General features: G+C 44.5%; 1 protein-coding gene across 1 annotated transcript in view; it reads left to right on the top strand.

The window, feature by feature from the left end:
• Positions 1–24,836, top strand: part of CDH13 (cadherin 13) — a 1,467,366-nt gene that overhangs the window by 103,487 nt on the left and 1,339,043 nt on the right. The window lies entirely within an intron of this gene.

The raw sequence follows: 24,836 nt of genomic DNA on the forward strand, positions 1-24,836 counted from the left end.
TTAAAAAAGAAGAAGAAAATTGGGCAGTAGGGAAAAAGTGCAGTATTTGATATTTCTGTCTTCTGGAGATATTTCTCTTCATCACTCAATGACTCTTACCTACCTAGTCTTCTCCCATTCCCAGCTGAAAGTTAGGCAGTGAGTGCATGGACCTGGCAGGATGCTTGCAAAATGGCAGAACATCAGAACTAGTGGTTACCCAGCAGAGGGTCTCAGCTCACGTACTGGGACGCCAAGAGGGCAATGAACTGTTCGAAGTCCCTATCAGCTTTAGGCTGAGCGTCTCCCATATGGGTTATGAAATGAAGGTGCAGGACAGTGGTTCTCCAAGTGTGGTCCCTGGAGCTGCAGCATCAGTCTCACCTGGGTACCTGTTAGAAATGAAAACTTCTGGTCTCTCCTCCAGACCTACTGAGTCAGGTAGGCTGCGTGAGGGTTTCTCAGTCTATAGTAACAAGCCCTCCACAAGATTCTGATTTGATACAAGTAAAAGATCTACGGATTGTAGGTGTAGGAGAGTTTAGTTTCTGGCTTCTCTTTGCTATCAGCATCCCTGTAGACTCTGCTCTGAAGAGTTCTGCCAGTTCACAGCTTCTCATTGGAGGCTGGCCTCATCTACACAGGAAGAAATGTCTCCTTTCTAGATGTATCTGCATTTGGTAGAGGCAGAAAGAAACTCATCCTATATGCTCCACATTTTCTTAGCCCCAGCAATTCACCCAGGATGCTTCTTGGTGCTTCCATTTTAGCCAGGGACAGCTCTGGTCTAGTCTTCTTTCCTCTTCTGCACTCCATTTTCTCCCTTAAACTTGTCTACTTTTGTCTTCCATCAGAGGAGAGAGTACTTGGTGCTGTGGCACATCTGCTAAGCACACAGAGCTCACACATGCTCTTAACCTTAGCCTTCTCACAACAAGCCCTGGAGAAGGCTCTGACCATCAACACTTTTCAGGTTTTTTTCAGGCCAGGAATTGCCCAAGGTCACACCACAGAGGACTTGTCTGTGCAGGGAAGATTTCAGTGGCCCTACTTCAAGTTAATGGGGCTTTACTTCCCTCCCAGGCTCTCTCTGCATTTAAATGGGCCTTCAACTCCCAAAAGGGAAGCCAAGCAACAATTTCAGATTCCCTGTGGAGACCTGAAAACCATGGTTTCCAGGGGTGTCAGGCAGGAGAAGGGACTTCCTGTGACTCTCCACAAGCAGCCCTCCCAAGAGAAAGCCTGTCATCTCTGCTTGGAAAGCGGTGAGTGTTGAGTCGGGTCCCTCATGGAAAGAGTATTCCTCAGCTTCAGCCATCACTGCATGGTGTCATTTTCCAAACAAGGGTGAAGACTGCACGCTCCTCTTTACCATGTGTGTTTTTGAGGGTTGAACATCAGGTAAATTAATGATTTGCATGGCTGCATGAAGTTAGACTGTCCTCTTTGTAATTTGTAACATCCTCCTATTTCCTCTTGTTTGTAAATTTGTTAAAAAATACTTCTAGGGGCCAGTCCAGTGCTATGGCATAGTAGGTTAAGCCTCTGCCTGCAGTGTTGGCATCCCATATGGGCACCAGTTCAAGTCCTAGCTGCTCCGCTTCCTATCCAGCTCCCTGCTAATGGCCTGGGAAAGCAATGGAAGATGGCCCAAGTGCTTGGGTCCCTGCACCCATGTGGGATACCTGGAAGAAGCTCTTGGCTCCTGGCTCTGGATCGGCTCTGTTCCAGCTGTTGCGGCCATTTAGAGGAGTGAACCAACAGAAGAAAGACTTCTCTCTGTCTGTCCCGCTCTCTGTCTGTAATTTTGCCTCTCAAATAAACAAACCTTAAAAAAAAATACATCTGTCTATCTCATTTTGCTCTTCTCATCCCTAGGAAAGACCTGATTCGAGCCCTGTTCTCCTGCTCACCAGGAAAACACTACTTAACCCTTTTCTTGCCTTTTCAGCATCTACTTTTCTCTTCTTACAGCAAGCGGTATCAAGAGAGAGCAGTGAAGCTGTCACAGAAACAAAGGTGAGCACACACAAATGGCTTCCAGCATCTTCTGCATTAGCTTTTCCTCCCTAGCAGACACATCTTAGAGTTTTACAACATTTATGTTGTTTAATGCTCCATCTCTTTTTAAGACTTTCCTCCCTCTTTCCAGGCTATTTCTTTGTGATACAAGACTTAATTCTACTTTTTCGTTTTTGAGTGAGAATTTCATTTACTTTTATGTTTAGCCATTTGCTCAGCTTAACTTGCCAGTGTGGGTTACTCTGCTAGGAGAAACTGAGTGTTCATGAGAAGACTCTACTTTCTGCTCTCTTGTTATTCTTCAACTGTGGACTTTGGCACAACTGGGTTCATATCTTGGCTTTGTCTCTTAATGGACTGTAGAAGCTTAGGTATCCTCAGCTGTCTGAGTGTTGGGCAAACTGAGCAAGGCCCAGGAATCGGAGATTCAGGTTCACTGGGCCACTGGGTGCTAGGGATGCTCTGGAGTCACTGCTGGGCTTTGTTGTGAGCGGGGGTCCTCCCCAGCAAGCTGGCCACTGGGTTCTGAGGGCAGCTGCCCAGGGGAAGTGATGGTGACCACATGCAGAAACACTGCCTCCTCACTGTGAGATTATTCTGAGGCCCAGCCGATTCTCTCTTCTCCGGTTCTCCATTGTTTACCCCATTGGGCCCTCATCCTTCCCCACATCCTCTCCATCCATCTCTCTTCCCAGAAGTTGTAAGGATGTGGGCCCCTGATGGGCAGGGAGACAGGTGGTTAGACTTCTGACACCTGGAGTGGTGTGTGGTGCTCAGTAAAAACACTTAACAGATTGGGATTGCCTTCAAGTGAAGGCCTGACAGACTCCACCTGGAAAGGCCTAACAATTACCCCTTCATTCCTGGAGGCTAAAAACACCGTGGGGAGTCTTGTAGTCCTTCGCACAAGCCTGTGCCCGTGAGTGGGGTAAGGGACTTCTCTATTCCTCATTCTGAGCACAGTGGCGGGTACATGATCAATATTGATTGAGTAACTGATGAATGCCAAGTCCTGGGTTCTAGACTCAGCTTCTGTGATCTTGGACAGGTCAAATTTCCTCCTTTGCATTCATTTTTCCATTTGTAAGAGGTCAATACAATTATCCCTGAGCGTCAAGCTCAACTCTCCAGGAGTAGCTCCTGATGTGTGGCTTCAGACTTGAGCAGCACCTTCAGGAAGTGCTTCCAGGGCAGAGCAGTAGAAGGGGAGGCAGCGAAGCAGGGGCAGGAAGACCACAGACAGGACCGGCTGCACCCTGAGCTCACAGAACTCTGGAAGGTCACTGACACCTTGCCTGTTCTCCATCTGAGGCAAGGGGACTGCGCCTGTGACCTGCTCACATTTCAGTCACTGATGAGGACTGGGATGGGAGGAGGGAATGTAAATTCCCACACATTTCTAGCTCTCCACCCATCTGGGCAACGTTCTCGGGAAATCCTCCAAAACAGCACTGCAAGTTGGAAATGGAAGTGCAGCGAAGTCTGGGTGTAGACTCAGAATGGAGCTGTGGGAGGCACTGCTGTTAGCCGTGGCATTCCACCTCATCCACGTTTCTGAAGGGTTGTGGGTATCAGATGAGAAACTCGGCAGACCATGCTTGAAAATTGTAACGTCCTATTCCAAAGTAAATGGTGGCTTTTATATCAATAAATCGTTAAAAAAGAAAAATAAGGGAGAGAGTCTTGTGCATCCGGAAAGACCCAGAAAACCAGTGTCAAGGTTCATTGTACATTCTGGTTCATAAAGAGTCACCCTTAGATAAAGTTTCATGTCCTTTGAGAACTGGTAATCCAGTACAATTTTCCAAAGAATTGTGATTTAAATTAATGCTGTAACTACAGGCAAGACAATTTAATCTCTATTTGATGTTTCAGAAGGCATTTCCCAATCTTGTAGGGCCTCAGGGTCGTGATTATCATTACACAGCCGACATGCAAAACGGCAGTTAACAGGCTGGGTTAGAGGAGTGGAGAAAATGGTTCCACCCCTCTGTTGTGTTAGGGGAGAGGTGCTGGCTGCTGCTGTATTTACAAAAGACTAAACATTGGAGCGTTAACAATTTTTTGGGCTCAAAGCTTTGATTGTCCTTTAATTATTTGGCTGAGACCAAGATGGGGAGTCTTACCTGACTTAATTAGATAATCTCAACTATAAAGGTGTGGATCCTGTGACTTGGTTAAATAGAATTTTGCTTGGCAGTCTCTCACAGGGTCCCAAACAAAAGCCTTGGTTTGGCGGTAGCCTAGTACACATACTGCCTCCTACACTATGCAGTGATTATGTATGAATTGCCAGTTTGGTAATCATTTTATATTATGTAGAGAACAAAGCATTTCCTGTGGATTAGGGTGGCCAGGATGAGATCTTTCCTATGAACTTATCCATTGTCAACTCTGGCCAGACTTATTCAACATGCCCTCTCCCTCCCCTATGTACTTTTTTTTCCTTTTTATTTTATTTTTTAAACTTTTATTTAATGAATATAAATTTCCAAAGTACAGCTTATGCATTACAATGGCTTTCCCCCCATAACTTCCCTCCCACAGGCAACCCTCCCCTCTCCCGCTCCCTCTCCCCTTCCATTCACATCAAGATTCATTTTCAATTCTCTTAATATACAGAAGATCAGTTTAGCATATATTAAGTAAAGCTTTCAACAGTTTGCACCCACACAAAAACACAAAGTGTAAAATACTGTTTGAGTACTAGTTATAGCATTAAATCACAATGTACAGCACATTAAGGACAGAGATCCTACATGAGGAGTAAGTGCACAGTGACTCCTGTTGTTGCCATAAACAAGAGTGTCAATTTGTTAAGTTGTCAGTAATCACCCTAGGCTCTTGTCATGAGTTGCCAAGGCTATGGAGGCCTTTTGAGTTCGCCGACTTTGATCATATTTAGACAAGGCCATGGTCAAAGTGGAAGTTCTCTCCTCCCTTCAGAGAAAGGTACCTCCTTCTTTGATGACCTGCTCTTTCCACTGGTATCTCACTCACAGAGATCTTTCATTTAGGTTGGTTTTTTTTTTTTTTTTTTTTTTTTTGCCAGAGTGTCTTGGCTTTCCATGCCTGAAATACTCTCATGGGCTTTTCAGCCAGATCCGCATGCCTTAAGGGCTGATTCAGAGGCCAGAGTGCTGTTTAGGACATCTGCCATTCTATGAGTCTGCTGTGTATCCCACTTCCCATGTTGGATCGTTCTCTCCCTTTTTGATTCTATCAGTTAGTATTAGCAGACACTAGACTTGTTTATGTGATCCCTTTGATTCTTAGTCCTATCATTATGATCAATTGTGAACAGAAATTGATCACTTGGACTTGTGAGATGGCATTGGTACATGCCACCTTGATGGGATTGAATTGGAATCCCCTGGCACGTTTCTGACTCTACCGTTTTCCCCTATGTACTTTGAGATCACTTTACAGATACATTTTGGGACCCTGCCACATCCCCTGTACTGCAATAGGCACACATAGTCATCCCTTCATATCCTTGGGGATTGGCTCCAGGGCCTCTGTGGATATCAAAATCAATGGACACTCAAAGCTGTTATGTAAAATGGCATCGGATTTACATACAACCCACACTCTCCCTGAACTCTTGAAATTATGTCCAGACTTCTTATGACATACAACACAATGTAAATGCTACATAAATAGTTACTGCTGTGTTTTTAGAGAATAATGAAAAAAAATCTGTACATATGTAGTACACACAGAAGTAATTTTTTAAAAAGATATTTTGACTATAGTTGGTAAAAGTTGTAGGGGTAGAACCCATGGATATGGAGGGCTCGTAGGATGCATGCAATGGAAGACCCCCACAGCTGGGGGATGTAGGAAAGGGAGAAGAGGAAAAGGTCTCTCTGCAGTCTCCTCATCAAGAGCGTCGCTGAGAAGTGACAAGGTCGGGCAGACCTCGTCTTGGGACCATTTACATTTCCTGATGGCAGAATATTCTTGTGATTTCTTATGGTTTTGTAATGAATGTTGGTTTCATTATTGTATTTCCTTTTTCCCTTTTTGTCATGAGGGCTAGAAGTAGAGGTAATGCATTCATTCAACTGATCTTTTGATATTTAGCAGATTCTTTCTGTGGGCCAGGAGCTGTGCTGGACTCTTAAGGATAACTCAGACATGGCTCCATCTTCAAGACTCCGGGGAAGTCAGAGATGAGTGGGGAATCAAAGATGAGTGGGGAATCAAATCAGTCACACCCAAGGACACTGAGGCTAGCCCATCAGAGGGAAGCTCTGGGGGTCATGAGAAATAGAGGGAGGTGCAGTATGAATGATTGGCAGGGACTATGTTGTTACACAGCAACCCTGGTGAGCCCAGGTCCCAGTCTGGCGAAGAGGGTCAGTTGTGAGGAAGAGGTAGGGACAGCAGACTCTCGAAGGCAGCTGGAAACACACATCTGGCTGTTGCACAGTAAAGAACCAGTGTCCTTCCTTGAATCAGGTTCTGGTCGTGCCATGCTAGTAAGAGACTGAATATACAGACCATGACAACAGCTGCACCACAGGCAAAAAGAGAACTTTAACCTACATATTGGCAGCAGTTGGCCCCAAACCCAGCACTTCTACAGGTTTTACCCCTGTTTCCAATATGGGACCTACCAGAGAAAGTCGAATCTGCTTCCCTAGCCAGCTGCATAGGATGCCCTGCTTTCAGTTAGCCCATCTGCACTTCCCCGTGCCAGCAGCCGTCAGGGAATGCCTGAAGCCTTCCCTTTGTCCACTTTGAAGCTTTCCTTTCCCTGTCAGCCTTTGAGTCTCTGCCAACTGCAAGTGATGGAGGCTGACTCCCTTGCTATAGCGAGCTCTGAACAAATAGCCTCTGCTGATTGTCGTTATGTCCACAGTTTTAGGGATATACCGAAGCAGGAAAAAAGCCTTGATACCCATGAACCACTCAGTTATCTTTACTCTTTCCTGACAGACTGCCCCTGAGTGCCCTCATCTGTTCCTAGATAGACCAGTATGGACTCTGCCATAGTCAGGCCAGGGATGGGCATCTGCAACCCTGTGTGATCTGGCAAGTTTGATGGGGCACGAGGTAAGCTGCAGAGGCAGGGCAGGACCGTGCTGCAGTCCCAAGCCAGTGCTCAAAGACACCTTTCAAAGCTGTGTAGACCCCAAGGATGAGAGCGGGATCGCATTCAAAGATGGAAATCTGGTTCCAGGTTCACAAGCATGCTTCAAGATAATAAAGTTCCGGATAAGCTGTGTACAAATCACACTTGTGTAAATTGGGTCCTCCTTCCCCCATGATTTACACTTTCCTTTAAGTGCTGATTTATCATCATTTCTTCCCTTGGCAACCATCCTTATGACTTGCCTCTTAGTTCTAGCCTCCCTGGCAGATAATTAATGAGCTCTTAATATGGCTTATGGGCACCGGAGGGAGCACAGTATTTAAAGATGCCTTTCAGGGGTTTTTATTTTTTTGTATAAGTGAAGAATCCCTTTGTCATACCAAAAATCACATCCATTTGGCAAGTGTTGCCATTTTGAACTTGTGAACAGTTCAAAGGCAGATCAAGAGGTCTGCCCGAGTTGGTATATGTCGGTCTTGACATTCAGGTGTCCAGATTTAGTTCCTCACGGTGCTCCAGGGGGGAACTAGGTCTTGTGAAAACTTTTTTTATTAGTTGACTTTTTTTTTTTTTTGCTCACATGTTCAATAAATACTTACTAAACATTTATTATGTGCCAGACCCCATGGGGATTTAGTGGTGCAGACACAGTCATTGTCCTTGTGGTGCTTACAGCCTACTGGGGAGGTGGAGGCTGAGCACATAATTATGCAGATAATGAGTTCACTACACATTTGATAAATACTACCAAGAGACCAATGAGGGAGGCTAATGAGGCCTGAGCTAGTTTTGGGGAGGGAGAGCGATCTGGGAAGTGAAAGTTGAGCTCCGAGGATGAGTTAGAATTAATGAGGGAAGGGGCTCTCCGGGCAGGAACAGAATGTGCAAAGGCCCCGAGGAGAGAAGGAGCCCAACTCTTTTGAGAAATGAAGAAGGATGCTGTGTAGGGCAGAGTAATGAAGGCAGGGAGTGGGAGAGGACAAGCTGGTGAGATGAATGTGGGTGCTGTGGTGACAATTCTTACAGGCTGTTTTGGTTTGTATCCTAGGAACCATGAAAAAATCATCAGCGGGTTCTAGGCAGGGAAGTCACGTGCTTAGATGTACTTTATATAAAGAGAATTTTGTCTCCACTGTGGGAAAGGATTGAGGGGGGTAAGAAAGAAGTGGGGGACTTGTTGGAGCCCAAAGTTTTTGTTCAGAATGAAAGAAGCAGTGTTCATTGGTGACTTCCATCAAGTGTAGCTTCCAGGAGAACTGGGTAGGGGTGTTAGGAGTTGGCTCATTCAGTTCACAGGAAAGGAGGAGAGATACAGTAGTACAAGAGAGTGAAGGACTGGCTCCTGCTGGAGTGGAGGCTCCTTCCTGATGGTGGAGTATCTGAATTCCAGCCCTAAGATCCTCACAGGGCAGGCAGTACTGGCTTCCCCAAAGAGGGCACACACGGAGGCAGTGGCCAATAGTCTGCTATACTGTTCTCCCAGCAGGATTTGGGAAAAGAGTGTTCCTCAGGAGCTCAGACTGGGAGTGGGAATCAGTGATGATGGACTTGAAATGGACACTCCAGAAACAGGCCCCTGTCTGCACGGCATGTCCAGTGTCTAGGGCCCCAACACTGGTATTTATGTATTTACTTATTGTTTTATTTATTATTTTTTGCTTTTTAATTTTTCATTTATATAAAGGGAATACATTTTGTGTATTTGATATATATGGTTTTAAGAGCATAATAATGCTTCCCCCACCCTCCCTCGTTCTTCCTTTCTTATGTTCTTTTGATTTTTTACTATAACATACTTTCAGTTTACTTTATAATCACAAGCTTAACCCTCCACTAAATAAAGAATTCAACAAGTAGAAAAACCACCATTCTTCAAGAGTATAGATAAGGACTGTCAACAATAATCAAACTCAAAATGACATTTTCACTCATATACATTACTTTTTGGGACTCTGTGTATTAGCACATATTTGGGAGTCCATATATTTGTTTTTTGGGGATTGGCATAGTTCATTAACCATAATGGTTTCCATTTGCATCCATTTTGTTGTGAAAGACATGACTTCATTCTTTTTTGTGGCTGAGTAGTATTCCATTATGTGTATATATATATATATATATATACACCTCAATTTCTTTATCCAGTCAGTAGTTGATGGACATTTGAGTTAATTCAGATTTTAGCTTTTGTGAATTGAGCTGCTATAAACACGAGGGTACAGATAACTCTTTCAGATGCAAAATAAAATTTCATTTTATTTCCTCTGGGTAAATTCCCAGGAGTGAGGTGGCTGTGTCATGTTTTAAGAAGTTTCTGAGGAATCTATATTTATTAAATAAAAGTTTTTAAAAAATGGAAATTTTGAAAGTACAACTTTTGGATTATAGCAGCTTTTCTCTCCATAACCACCTTCCCACCGCAAACTATCCCATCTCCTGCTCCCTCTCCCATCCCAAAGAATCTCCATTCTGTCTTCCATGATGGTTGTACTAGTTTACATTTTCACCAAGGGTGGATTAGGGTACCTTTTCCTCTACATTCTTACCAGCATTTGTTGTTTTCTGATTTTTGAATGATAGCTAGTGGGGTAAGGTGAAACATCATTGTGGTTTTCATTTGCATTTCCCTGATGGCTAGTGTATTTCATCCTTTGAAAAAATGCCTTAGCCCGTTTCATGTCCTTAGCTCATTTCTTAACTGGATTGCGTTTTTAGTTGTTAAGTTTCTTGAGCTCCTTATATATCCCTGCTGGTCCCTCTTTCAGACACCAACATGGAGTTCTTAAATGTCACCCGGGAAAGGAGTGAGAGAAATTCTGTGAGAGAAATTATGTCAATAGTCAGGTTCTTGGGCCCTGTTCTCAGGGGTTCTGTTTCAGTCTCTCTAGCTTGTGACCTGGGAATCTGTATATCATAGCAGGTTATGTACCCCTCTTCTCTCTGATTCCCTGTTTCTAATGTAAATGGTCTACATAGTGTTAAAACTCGGCTAACTGCTGTACCAGTGATTTGGGCCTCCAGGGCGTTGGATTGCCTGTGCTCAGAAAGCGTGGTTTCCGGTTCTGGGCAGTTACTGCAGTGTAGCAAGCTCAAGAGACTAGGTGAATTACTGAACTGGTGGGCAGCTTAGATCCAAGATTTATCCTTGTTCGCTCAGTTTCCTACTCTTGAGATTCATCCAGAGGTTTGCAAGTGCATCCTTGACTCTGCAGAGATTCTGAGTCAGTTGTGGCCAGAGCACCTGGAAGCTTGTGGTTTCAGCAAGCATCCCGGGTGCTGGTTATGATCCCTGTGAACACCAGGCTGGGACCTTTTCCCTAGAGGCTTCATAAGCAGCTCTGGCCCTCGGAGGCACCGGGTGCCCCACGTATTTTCAGGGGAGCATAGGGAGCTCCCAGTATCTTAAAGAGCACTCTCCAGCTCTTCATACCTTCCCCTTTTCTGGTTCTCCATCAGACATGCTCCTGGAGGCAGTCCCACATGCTGGTAGCCAACAACTCTGCTTGAGCCTCTTTGGGCTAAGAATCCTGCCAGAATGTGAGTGGGGTTTCATGCATCTGCCGGACTCTGCATCAGGCCTAGGGAGGAGCCTGCAGAGGCAGGACACCTGGCTGGAGTGCATCACTCACTGCTGGAGAAGAGCCCAGTGCCAGCTTCCACAGATCTGGGAGTGAGGAGTTTCAAAGCTTCCTTGTACCTAGAAGAGCTACATCTGTCCCGCATCAGGTAGATCTGGCCAGTTCACGGGCAGCTGCTCTGACAAGGGTGCAAGCTCCTTCTATACCTGAGTTCCTGGGGAAGCAGGGGTGAGGGAGCTCTTGAATCAGACCTGCTCTAGAGGTGTTCGCATTCGCTTCCTTCTTCCCAGTTTCACCAGTAATGGTGAGGAGGGCCCTAGAGCTGTTTAGGAAAGGTCTTGGGAAAGGGGAACTTCCTAGGGTTCAAACGAGTTGGAGTTTGTACATGAAGTTTGAAGTACAAGAAAGAGATTATAGGAGGGCACTTGGGACACCTGCGTCTCATACTGCAGTACTTGGTTCGAGTTCTGGCTACTCCATATCCAATCCAGCTTCCTGCTAATTCACGCTGGGAAGAAGCAGATATTGGCTCAAGTACTTAGGACCCTGCCACCCAAGAACAATATCTGGATGGAGTGCCTGCCCCAGCCCCAGCTGTTGTAGGTATTTGGTAGGTGAACCAGTAGTTGGGAAATTCATTCTCTCTCTCACTCTCACTCTCACTCTCTCACTTTCTCTCTCTTCACCCCCCCCCCCCGAGACCTACCTTTCAAGTACATAAGAAATAAATAAACAAAAAATCCCAAAACCAAAACATGAAAAGAGTTGTTTTTTTTAAATACCTGTTGGCCCTACTATCTCAGAATCTTTGTGGGGGTGGAATGGGGAGCAAGTACGAATGTTTTTAAAAGCTCACTGTTGAGTGTCATTAGCAGGAGGTCTGTGAGCTGGACATAGAGCTCACTTGCGAGTGTTCAAGGGACAGAGGCCATCTTGGATGCCTGGATGTTGAGGAGGGTGGATTCAAAGAAGTCAGGTATAGAATTTTTTGAGCTCAGGGATGGGAAAGGAAGCTTGGAAAGGGTGGGGCGTGGAACTGTTTTGCCTCTAGCCAGAACTGTCACCGCTCATTTAACTCTGTCTACATTGACTTACACACAGCATCAGAGCCACTGGAAGCCCTACTCCTTGGAGAAGAGGACTGTGTTTAATTCTGGTATGGGTGCTCATCAGGCTTCCTGTGTGCCAAGGACTTTGTTGAGAGGTGGCCTCTGCCTTTATCGCCTCTCATCGACTTCCTGCAGCCTGTGATTTGGCTGCTTAATGGGCCTCATTGAGCAGTCTGGGCTCAGGCCCTTGGTGGGGAGTCTTGAGTCCACAAGATTTCTGGGGCTGTGAGCTTGTAGCTCCCAGTGCTGCTAGGGTTTCTTGACAGTCCCAGGCAGGGGAGGACATCATTATCAGCTCAAAAGTCCTGTCTGTAAGGCAGATGGAGGGCTATGAGTAGCTCTAGGAGGATGTGAAATGTAAATGCCTTCTGGTCCAAGAAAATGTCTCCTAAACTCAGTTGTGGGCACACATCTGGGGATGATACTTGGGCTTACAGAGAATGGTCATGACCAGGAGGGAGAGTTGGGGGGCAATAGAGGGGTAGAGGGCAATGTTGGCAGCATTTAGGGTGCTGTGAGAATGAAGCTCCTCTTTGCTTTAGGGATGAATTTTCTTTGTGACTGCCGCAGTTATGGGGAGGGGACATTGACAGGTAGTTTGATGTCCACTTGCTATAAGGACCAACTGAGGTCTGGGCTCAAATACAGGTGTCACCTGAACAGAGGTTTTGAACTAGATTGGAGAGTCTTTCTCCCTCAAGATCTGCTGGCTTTCTTGGGCTATAGAGTTAGATTATTTTAACAAAATGTCTTTATTCATTAAACAAACTTTGTTGGGTACCTGTTGTGTGCCTAGCACTGTTTTTGGTGCTGGAGATCCATCAGCAACAGAACAGACAAGAATCAGCTTGTCATGGGAAACACAGTGCTCACGGGTCAGTGTGGAAATCAGGTGCACCTGCTGTGCTGGCATGGTGCAAGACAGTGGGCTAGGGCGTGCCGGTGTGGAGCTGTTTAGAACAGCTAGTCTGGGGAGGCATTTCTGAGAAGGTGACCGTGGAGTTCTGAGGACAGAAAGGAGCCAGCCTTGGGCAGGCCTGGAATAAACATGTCCAGAAGGTCCAGAGACCAGCTTGGTACATGTCAGGAGCAGAAAGAGGGCAGCTGAGGCCTGGGTGGACCGAGGATGACGTGACTGCTAGGGAGAGAGAGCTGTAAGATGCAGCGCCTGGTGGGCCCAAGCGAAGGGTGTGAATTTTACCCGAGAGTCATATGATGCCACTGGAAGTGTTTTAGCTGGAAATGACATGATCTGATTCATGTTTAAAGCGTCACTTGGACCTCTGTATTGGTTTCCCAGGGTTTCCGTAACAACAAAAAAATTTAATCCACACATTGACTGAGAGACTTAAAACAAAAGAAATTTGTTTTCTCACAGGAGGTCAGAAATCCAAAATCAAAGTGTCAGTGGGGTTGTTTTCTTCTGGAGGCTCTTAGAGAAAAATCATTTTCTGCCCCTCTCCTCGTTTCTGGCAGCTGCTGGCAATCCGTGCTGCTCTTTGGCTTCTAGCTGCATCCCTCCAGCGTCACACGGCCTCTACTCTTGGTGTCTTCTCCTGCTCTTTTGTTAAGTGCACTATCATTTGACTTAGGGCCAACCAATCAGGGATATCACCTCAACATCCTTGCTTATGTTTGCTAAGACGCTTTCTGCAAATACATGTTCCAGGGGGCATGTTTTTCAGGTGCCACCATTCAGTCCACTACAGCTACCATGGGGAGAGTGGATTTAAGGTAAAGCAGGGAGTAAGAAAGCTGCTGACACAAGAGATCCTGAAAGGTGGCACTAGGAGGCTGCAGGAGCAGGTGTGAATTCCAGCTCTCCCTCTTAGTAGCTAGGTGTCCTCAGTCAGGCTCCATGAGACCTCTCTGAGTCTTGATTCCTTCCTTGGAAAAACTAGCGCTAATACTAGTTCCTACCATGTAGGATGCCAGGAGGATTAAATAATACATACAGAGAGTTAGCACCATCCCTGGACATAGTAATGGTTCAATAAGCATCATTAGCTTTTGATGTTGTCCATACTAATAGGACAGTCAGCCTAGTACATTTACCCTGTGACTAATGGTTGGTTGATTTTGCTGTGATTTGGAGGAGTATCAGTTCAGATATTTTGGCTGCCTAGTCTTTGTGGTGGTGGCAGGGGTGACCAGACATGGGGGCTGGGTCAGCCAGGGAGTTAACAGAATTAGTAGGGGATGAGATACAGATGCACATGTTGTGGTGTCTGGCAGGTCTGAGACCCACGGGGCAAGCTATCAGGTGATTTTAGGCACAAGCTGATGCTACAGTTCGTAGTTAGGATTTCTTCTTCCCTTGGTAAGCCTCAGTTTTGCTCTCAAGGGCTTTACTCATTACATAAAGTCCACCCAGATTAGGGAGAATGATCTGTTTTGCCTTAAGTCAATTGACTGTAGATATTAAGCATATCTATAAAATACCTTCACAGCAGCATACAAACTAATGTTTAATTAAATAACTGGATGCTAGAGCCTGGCTGAGTTGACACACACAACTATCACAAGCAGTGACCTGGCAAAGAAGTCCCCATTTGGTGTGAAGCTGGTGCTTGGAGATAGGGAAGGCCGAAAGGAAAGAAGGTGAGAGGGTAGAGTAGGAGGGACAGAGCCTGAGCAGACCCGGGTGTTCCAGAAAGAGGTGGACATCTTGTTACTGGCTGGCAGCCCAGGGAATAGACCATGGTGTGAGTGGAAGGCCACAGACCGGCTTCGGGGAACAGAGTGGGCAGTGAGGGTAGTGGGTATTTGTGGTACTCTTCTCATTCTTAGGGGTCTCATCTGATAGAAACTGGAATTTCCTGCCAGGAGTCTGGCCTGGGATCAAAGCTGACTATTCTCTCAAGTGGTATCTGGGCCTGGAGGATGTGCAAAGTAGGGACTGGGAAGGAGGCGCTGGCAACAGTGAGGTCAGAGTCCTCCCTCGTCATTCACAGTGTCAAGGCTAGGTTACCATTGCCCGGGAATGCGAAGTCCACTTCTGATCAGTTCCCTGCCTTAGAGGGATTCTCATAAAGATTAAGAGGAGCATGTCGACAAGTAGCCTCATATTTGTACGTGGAGGCCTCTGAAAAGCCCAGATATCAAAAGGGCACATCAGTAGCAGACAAAATAGCAAAGGATTAAAAAAATACCCACTTGCCACCACCTGAGCTTAAAGAATCAGGTTAGCTGCTGGGTAGTGGGTTTTGCTATGTCAGTAACTCCACTAAGTAGTTTGCTTACATTTTATCTTTTAATATTCAAAACATCCCTCTGACATGGATATAATGAATCATCCCATTTATAGAAATGAAACATTGCAATTCTGAAGTCTAAGGAAGCTTGCCCAGGGTTACCTAGTTCTTTTGTAGCATATCTGGAGCAGAAGCTCATGTCCGTCTGACTCCAGAGCCTGTGCTCTTAACTATCACACTCCTCTCAGAAACATCCTGCAGACAACTAAAAAGAGCTTTCTACTTCCATTTGAGAGGGGAAATAAATGGATGAACAAGGAAAGGGCTGCTTGGGGGAGATTTTAACAGATGAGAGAGAAAGCAGAACTGTTCGGTTGCTGTTTGAATTCTGACTTGTCTACCAGAGAGAATGATCTTGCTATGAGAAGTAGAACAAAGGGGAGGGATCGAGACCCCGTGTGGGAGTAAAGCCATGAAGCCAATACCAGTGCGTAGAAATGAGCCCAGGTCTCCAGGCTTAGCTGAAATTTATCTTGTGAGTCTGTTGCAACTTTCAAGGATAAAATCTATGGCAATGGTTGCCCCATGTGATACAGAGATGCTACCTTTGACCGCCCTCCCTTCCCCTGTCTGATATTTGATCTTCCTCAGGATATTTATGACAGTCACCCAGGCACATGTTCTTCCTTTTCCACGTCTATTCCATAAGATGCCTTTGGCACAAGGACTGTATGTCAATATGAAGGATTTTTACCATCTGTGTGGCAAATTTCCTAAGCTTGCTGTTGAAATGCCCCTCCCCTCCCTTCTCTTTATGCTTTTTATATTTGAGTACTACCACCAAAACAACAATGTATAGCCAAAACGATGCTACACAACAAATAAACTTCCATTGCTCAGGTGACTTGAGTCAGTCGGTTGTAGACAGGTTGGTTCTGCTGATCCTTGCTAGGTTCGCTTCCAGGTCTGGAGTCGATGGTGATAAGTGGTAGGGATATTTGCTGGGCTTGGCTAATGTATGAATTTCCAGTGTGTTCCTCATCCATATTGGATGCATCCTTTCTGCTCTGTGCTGCTCATTTATATCTCTATGGCTGACTATAGCAAATAGTTTTCTAAAGTGGAGAACAAAAACCCTCTGAGATTTGTCCCAATAAACATTCCAGCTCAGCAGTTGCTGGCCATTGTCTCATTATTTTTCTTAGAACTGCCAGAGAAGAGAGAGAAATTCCTTGGTGTGTATGAACAGGGCAGGGGAGGTGAGAGTGAGACAGAGAAAGAACACCAGGAAGATTCAGCTAAACTTACTCAGATCTCCTACTTCCCCCAGCGATAGACCCGGTGAAGCATACCATTGATTCTCCCATGTTATGTTTGCTTGATTGAAACACAGTTGTCGGCAATCTTCATTTGAACTCCACGAGAACAACAACCCTGTCCGCTTACTTCGCTCTGTATGCCAACTGCCTCCATAGAGCCCCATGTTAGAAATTCTTTAAATATTTATTTGTTGGCTAGAAAAAGGAGAGGTGACTGAAGACTGACTGTAGGCAGATTTTGAAGTTTTCAAAAGAGGAAAAGGGTTGTTTTAGAGGCTACAGCCGGTGAATTTGACACTGGTGAATGGTGCAATTGCAGACTGAATGATCAAACGGATGGTTTGTAAGGCAGTAGAAAAGGAAGTCGGGATTTCTGGGAGCAAGAATGGGTTCAGCAAGAGCTGCTCACGTAGAACCAACTCTGATTCCTTTATGATTAGATTATTGTATTGTAACAGCCTGGAGGCTGATGTGCATGATTCCCAGCCAGGTATCTGACAAAATAGTTTCTAAAGCTCCAGTAGTCAACAGGCAGACACATGGGTTAGATGAGCTAACAGGTTGATTTATGAGTGGATGTTTAACTATATATAAAGATCTTCTACTAATGGTGATTTTTGGAAGTGGAAAGAGTTGCCTTCACCAGTATATTGAGGGCCTCTCTTTTCCTCATGTCATTTGTATTTGTCGATGGTAGGATAGAGTTACATCAGGGAGACCTTTTAAATTACTAGATGACTCAAACTAGAAGGAAGGAGCTTATAGGTTGGATGATGGGGGCAGGATTTTACACGTTGTTGACAGGGCAATATGATGGGTTGAAACCAGAAGAGGAATTTGGGTAGGAGTGAGCTGGTAGCTGAGAATGGGCGCTGGAGATTAATTTGCAGAGGTATCGGATCACAGAGCCTCAGCTTGGCAGCACAGTCAATTAGAGCCAGTTCTGTGACAACTGGATAAAAAGCTATATGCCTAAGCTGAATTAATAGAAGCATAGTGTTAAGATCAAGGGAGATTATAGTCTCCTTGTCTCCTGAATTTATCAGACCACAACCATTCAATAAAACATTTATTAAGTACCTCTCTATATCAAAGTCTTAGCCAGGCACTTTCCTTCCTGACTAAATTGGTGTGAGTTAAAAGGAATTCCTTTCACGGCAACACAAAATGTGTTAGAAGGCCCTGGCTTAGAGTGGAGCATACAGCAGGCACTATAAAAATGCTGGGATAACAGTATGGCCTAGACCCTCATTTAAAATCTGTGGAGTCAACTTTCCTTTCACCCTTTTACCATTTCTAACCCCAAACCTTATTCCTGGCAAACGGACTTCATTGATTTGATTTTCTTTCATTAATCAGCATTCTTTTAATGGGTTATTGTAGGGCTCTGTGTCCCTGTTTATCTTTTTATCTCCTTTCTTTCTGGATGCTGGCACCCTTCTTCCCATTCTGAGAGCTTCTCCCACTTTTCTGTGAGTGGTGACCAGAAGCAGCTCATGGTGACTTCGTTCTCATGAATTCACAGTCTTAAAGGAAGACAGAAGCATTTTCCTGATGTTTGCAGGTCAGGGAAAACATGGATTGGCCTGACTTCTAGTCATTCTTGAGCCTGAACTGCTGAGGAATGGTGTTTGCTGCTGTGGTGGTGATAATGTGTGCATGTTTTGGGGATTTCTGGGCCTTAGCAAGTTTAGCCCCAAGGACACCACGTGGAATGAGTTTCCCACAGGGAAAAGCAGGGGTTCCTATAACCAGAGAAATGGGAAACAAGTGCTGGGGAATGAATTATAGACGTGCATAAAAACCCTGCTTTTCCTGAAGAAGTGGCTACAGTGTGGGTGGGGAGAAGAAGAAAGATGGCAATACTCTCCAAATGCAGGAACCAGCTCCTGAATTAAGAGAAAAAAGATTAGCTGCAATTCCTTTAGGTCAATTGTTTATTTAAGACTAAAGCAAAGGTCTGCTATGGTTCCAGGCTGAGATTTGCTGCTGCCTTTTTTCCTCATTCATTTTTCCCTCATTTTCCTCATTCCTACCTCTCCCTTTCTGTTGCTTGGATGTGTGAAGGGACATCCTGGGGAAGTCCTCAGGTGAACAAGCTAATGAGGAACACAGTGCGCGTGCCCTAGCTATTGGTAAGGCAGGCCTGTAGCAGATGTGCAGATGGTCCAGCGAGAGGTAGGAAAAGGCGCACTCATTTACTGCTCAGTCTGTTGAAGGCTCCCACAGAGCTGGGAATGGGGAGCTCCCGCCTCCCTTCTCCTGACGGATGGAGTGACTACAAGACTTGCCATGAGAGTTGCACACTCCCTGTGAATGGAAGGAGAGGATGAATTCTTGGCTCTAGAGAATCTGAGACCTGAACTAATTCACACACTCAGATCCTGGAGGCCTTTCCAAACCCTGCCACCCTCTACCTCTTGATTACCTGGGCTGACACGGGAATGCTGGTGTGAGCACCTGACTAAGTCACTCTTGAGGTCAGACTGCTTGGGTGGGGAATTTACTCCAGGGTTGAGAGTTCTTTTGCAGAAAATCTTCAATCCTAATGATGTTTATTGTGACAGATATTAGAATGGGTGAGTTCTGTGAAAGACGACAAACCACCTGACCTATAGTCGGAAGTTATTTGGTGTCAGAAAATTGGCCTTCTGTGAAAAGGTCACTGCAGATTAGACGCCACGTAAGTGAGCCAGGGGAGGTTTGGGGTGATTATTTGTACTCAGGCTTAGGTCTACGAATTTCACCTTTTTATTTATTTGTCTTGCCGCCTTGCAAAGCTGTACATCGTTTCCCTTTCCATTTCTGAGACATTAGGTGTGGAAATCAGCTGAGATCTACTATAAATACTGAAAACCTGTCATGCCCTGTCTCCCCCAACCCTAGGAAGAAAGGTCAAGTGTCAGGCATTTTAGTATATTTACCTTAATAAAGATTTTATATATAGATATATAATATTCATAAATTCATGTAAGTGCATAAAATATATTCAGTTGATACATTCCTATATATATATGCATTTAAAAATATATTTCTTATGCAGTGCAGTGCATATTTTAGTATATGGTACATATTTTCTTTCCTTGTAGTCCTTGAGTAGGTAATATTATCCTCATTTTGTAGATGCAGAAAGAGAAGAGATTAATTTTTCCAGGATCACTGGGCCAGTCAGGGTTCTTAGATGCAAATAACAAAAGCAGACAGTGATTAATTTAAGCAGAAAAAAATCAATGGATCGAAATTGTATTGGGTGGTCCGGAGGCTCTCTGGGAGTACTGGCAGTACAGGCTGAAAGGCCTCACAGGTGGGAGAAACACTCAAAGACCCTGCTGCTGCTGCCCAGGTCAAAGCCTGAGGCACGCCCTGCTGTCAGCAAACCAGAGTGAGCCTCGGTCACAGCACAAGGGCAAGCTGAGGCTGATGCTGCCTTCGTCAGAATGGCTGACCAACTCCCACCTCTCCCAAAACGTGGGCCTGAGTCTGATGGGAGGAGTCTCAGACCTGTGCCTGCACTCCCAATGAGGGAGGCTGGAAAAACATCCACCTCCTGATGCATTAGGGGACACCCCACCTCCACCATACGCTGTACCACCCTGAGAATGACAGAGGCAGGTGGACCCAGGCTGTGGTGCCAGTTCCATTTAATCACATAACCTATTTTTACTCTCCCTACTGTGGATTCCCAGAGGAACCCAGCAGCCAAATGGCATCTGTTCCTGGGTGCTTTCCGGCTTCTTGCTGAGCCTGACTGGGCCCAACCTGTCCCAGTTCACGCGTGTCAGAGCAGCTTTTGTTTTGAAAGGAGAGTACCTTTACAAATGGAAAAACCCCAGCAGATAGCAAACACTACTCTTGAAACTTGTGGGAGGCTCAAGGTTACACTGTGGTGAATTGGTTGAGTCACTATGTTAAACTCAACAACAACAACAAAATGTGCCAATGACACTGGAGTGAGAACCATGAAGATTTGGGGCTTGGGAAAAAGTGGAACATCTCAAACACTCTTGGTAGAAAAAGATCCACAGAGGCATCATGGAAGTGTTTTTAATTTTTTCAACCACACAGGTAAGGCATACACATATATTTTCAAGGATTATTACAGATAAGCTCCAAGGTGCCTTGACTGTCCCCAGCAATCCCTAAGAATTTCTTCATGTCATAAGTTGCTATTCTTCAGTGTAGAGCCTTTAAAATTTAATAATCCATGCACTTTACTCAGTTATTTATAGAATAAATATTTAGTATTATTCAATATGTGTTTTTTCCCCAGTGCCATGTCTTAGAGCTGTTCTGAGCTGAGACTTACTGATACTCCTCACTGATTTAGGTGCCATGTAGTATTTCATTATATGACCTAGGATGGCCTACTCAGAATCTTACTGATATATATCTAGGATTTTTTTTAACCTTTGCAAACAATGCTCCAATGAACATCCTGACTGTGTCTCTTATACTCTGAGTGTTTCTCCAGGGTGGCTATGAAGAAGGAAAATTGCTGAGTAATAGGGGGTACACATTCACACATTTGCTTCTGGCAAATTGCCCTCCTAGGTACCTATATTGCAAAATGTTCCTACTCACAGATTTGAGACGATCTACATCCCCACATCGATATTAGCACACGTTTTAATTTTTGCCATGTGAAGTACTTTTTCATTTGTGTGTTGCTGAACACTGGTGAGAGTGAACATCTTCATGTGTATTGGTTGCCCATCTACATTTTTCTATTTTCCCTCACGAATATCCTCTTGTACTTCATTTCTAGACTCCTGAGAATAGAGACAGTCTGTTTTGTCCCTTGCTGTATCTTCCGTGCTGGTCCTGGTACAGTGTGTGTCATGAAATAATTGTGTGAATGCCCCTGAAATGGTTCAAGGTATCACAACCTGTCTTCTAAGCATGGCTTTTCTCTGATATTAAATCTCCAATTAGGACACAGCCTAAAATCATCCCAGGAGTAAGCCCTAAAGTAAAAATTAGGCCTTTTACAGATAAATCAGACCTTTGTCACTTTTGCTAACAGGTGGTTGTGCTAGAATGTGCTGTTGGAGGCCCCTTAAACCTCATCTAAGCTGTGCTCTAGTGACACAGGGTTGCGATGGCCCAGCAGGGTAGTTATCCTGATGATGCCATGGGCTGAGCATGGACCCCGCCTTCTTTTGGGAGGTAGTTGCTGACATTTGAAAACCCGAGTTATTTCCAGTGAATATTAGGTTGCTGACTTTCCTTGACAACTGCCTTTTTAGAAGATGCTGGTTCTCTTCTAGTTTACTGCAATCCCAACTGTTTGGTTCCTGGAGACATTTGAATTAGGATTTGATTTAGGACATTTGAATTGGGACAGTAGAGTTGGAGACACTCATAAAAGTAAACCCATTTTTTCTTTTTTAAAGAAAAGAAAGCCAGAAATCCAGAACAGCATGTGATAGTATACCAAGTGGGTGACATCATCTAGACTTCCAGAAGAATTCTGGGGAAGGAGAGTTTTGAAGTCTATGGTAGTCAAAACAGATATGTTATCAATGATCTGAGCCAGGAAGCATAGGCAGAAACTACTGGGTGAGGGTAGGGTGAGAGTCAAGGAGGTCCAGAGATAGCACATATGTAGAGGTGCAGGTAATACCAAGGAGGTTTCTGCTGAGAGTTTGTGAATTTCTTTGACCCAAAATTTACAAAGACTAGGAGCACTCCTACTTATAAATGGCCTTGAAACCTGCCAAGCTGAGTGGAAAACTTTATTTGCATCCTCTTAGCCCCCAGAGAAAGGGTTGGGTACTTTGAAAAGATTCTTAAATGACCCCCACATGATGAGAAGGACTGGCATATGGGAAATATTGAGAGATGATGTTGGAGATAGGATTTGGAGACTGGTTTGTAGAGGCCCTTGGCTTCCTAGCTAACACGTCTTTATCCTGTAGGTGACAGGGAGTCTTTGAATGCAACTCAGAAAGTGATTTAAATTACTGGTGAGATGTCATAACCACTACCATTTTTTGTATACTTTTTATGTGCCTCACGCTATGCTGAACTTTTATATTTAATTGAAGTAAAATTCATATAACACAAAATTAACCATTTTAAACTGTACAATTCAGTGGCATTTAAAACACTCACCTCGTCTTTCTGGTTCAAATGTGTTTTCATCACTCCAAAAGAAAATTCCACCTACATTAAGCAGTCATTCCCCATTCTCTCCTCCCTCCAGCCCAACTAGTCTGCTTTTTGTCTCTACTGATTAACCGTTCTGGATATTTCATGTAAATGGGGTTACACAATATAATATGGGCCTGTTGTATCTGGCTCCTTTCCCTTAGCATAATGTTTCTGCCACTCATTCATACTGTAGCATGTGTCAGAACTTCACTCCTTTCTATGGCTGACTAATCTTCCATTGTAGTCCATGCGTAGACTACAATTTGTTTATCCATTCAGTAGTTGATGGGTATTTTGGCCATTTCTGACTTTGGATTATTGTGAATAATGCTGTCATGAACATTAAGGCACAGGTTTCTGAATACCTGTTTACAATTCACTAGGGGTATTTATGTAGGAGTGGAATTGCTGGCTCATGTGGTAATTTTATTTTGCTTATTTTGTCTTTCATTTTTATAAACATTTTATTTCAGAATAGTTTAAAATTTATAAAATAAAAACTGTAATGTAATAAAACAGAAAGTTCAATATACCCCTCATCCTCATTTTACCCATTAACATCTCAATTAACAGCCTTTTCACAATAATTATTTTTAGAAAATATGGAGCAGATAAAGCTGCTGCCTGCGATACTGGCATCCTATATGAGAGCTGGTTAATGTCCTGACTGTTTCCAATTCAGTTCTGTGTTAATGGCCTGGGAAAAGAATTGGAAGATGGCCTAAGTTTTTGGGCCCTTACCACCCACATGGGAGTCCCAGATGAAGCTCTTGGCTCCTGGCTTTGGTCTAGCCCACCCCTGGCCATTGTGGCCATCTGTGGAGTGAATCAGTGATGGAAAACCTCTGTCTCTTTCCCTCTCTCTCTCTGTAACTCTGACTTTCAAATAAATAAATAAAGCTTTTAAAAAAATAGGCTGAGCTTCCTTTGTCATCTCTTCTTTAATACTCTTACCAGTTCAGTGGAAGGACTATAATTACCTCTTACAGATATGGAATTCACAGATAAGAAAACATTGGCCCAGAAAGTTAAATGGCTTTCCTAAGGTCATCTATAGAATAAATGGTAGCATTGAGATTTAATCCCAGGACTGACTGACTCCAAAACTTGAGCCCTTAACCACCATACTATCCTACAGTACTTTGGGTTTACCATGTGGGTACAGGGCCCAAAGATGTGGGCCATTATCTGCTTCTTTCCCAGGCCATTAGCAGGGAGCTGGATTGGAAAAGGAGCAGCTGGAACATGAACCAGTGCCCAACTGTCAACTGGAAGAAAAATGATCTTACCCTAAGAATGTTACCCACTAGTAAAGCTACCAAGCCACCTTTTGTATGGTAAAATGAGCAAGAATTTTACGTGAAAGGGAAAGGGAGCACAGGCTTCATGGGCACTCTTCTGCTTACTTGTGTAGGCAGACATCACTGCCACCTGCAAGAACCAATGACATTTCACCTTCCTCCCCCTTTCTCTGCTCTTGTGGCCAGCCATTGCATCCCGTGCCCTTGAGGACTGGCAATTTCAGTTTTGGAGAAATTGTCAAGCTTTGGCTCTTAGCAGGAAGCTGCACAAACATTTGATTAGTCATTTCATGCAGGAATTTCCTACCACTTGTCAGGGAGAACCCACAATAAGTGGTGTGCATGAGGATTAATATTGGTTGACTGTAGAAATGTGAAATAGATCACAGATAACCCTTTTTGAAACAGGACCCCAAGACGGCTGAGGAGTGAGGCAAAGAGTAAGGTGGGCTCATCACAGCTGCAGAGCAGTGGAACTGCTTCTATGAGAGACATGGTTGCTGGGAAGTGTTGACATTGCTGTGGAGCAGACAAGCTGCACCATCTCTGAGGAATCTACCACCCCAGAGAGGCACTGGAGAGCCTTGCTCCACTCACAGTGGCTCTCTCATCTTGTTCTAAAGTGGCATCTTTTGTCAGTCCACTCGAAGGGGAGGGCCACTCCAGTACCTGGGTATGTTAATAGCTAGCTGTCTAGCAAGGCACATGCTGTCCAAGTGCACAAATGCATCTCCACGTCAATGTTTGAACTCCTCTGGTATTTGTTTATTTCCTAGAAACGAAAGCATTTGGAATCTACCTTGATTGTATTTCTGTTTTTATGTCTTGATTTGTACCTTTCATATGTGCCTCTAGAGTTGCCAGTGAGTTCTCTTGCCTCTGTTTTCTTATTGGGTTAGGCTAGTGGGAATCACCAGTGGGATCTTAGAGGGAAAGAAGGAATGGAATTGGGCACATTTGAATTTCTGATTCACTTCCTGAAGGGACTCAAGTTGGCAGTGGTTGCCTTTCTCTGTGCTTGGTCATAGCTTTTCCAAGGTGGTCTTTCCTAGTGCTGTAGATCTTGTTGAGTTCAGTAAT

Source organism: Oryctolagus cuniculus, chromosome 18 (genome assembly GCF_964237555.1).
Source record: "Oryctolagus cuniculus chromosome 18, mOryCun1.1, whole genome shotgun sequence".
Taxonomy (NCBI): Eukaryota; Metazoa; Chordata; class Mammalia; order Lagomorpha; family Leporidae; genus Oryctolagus; species Oryctolagus cuniculus.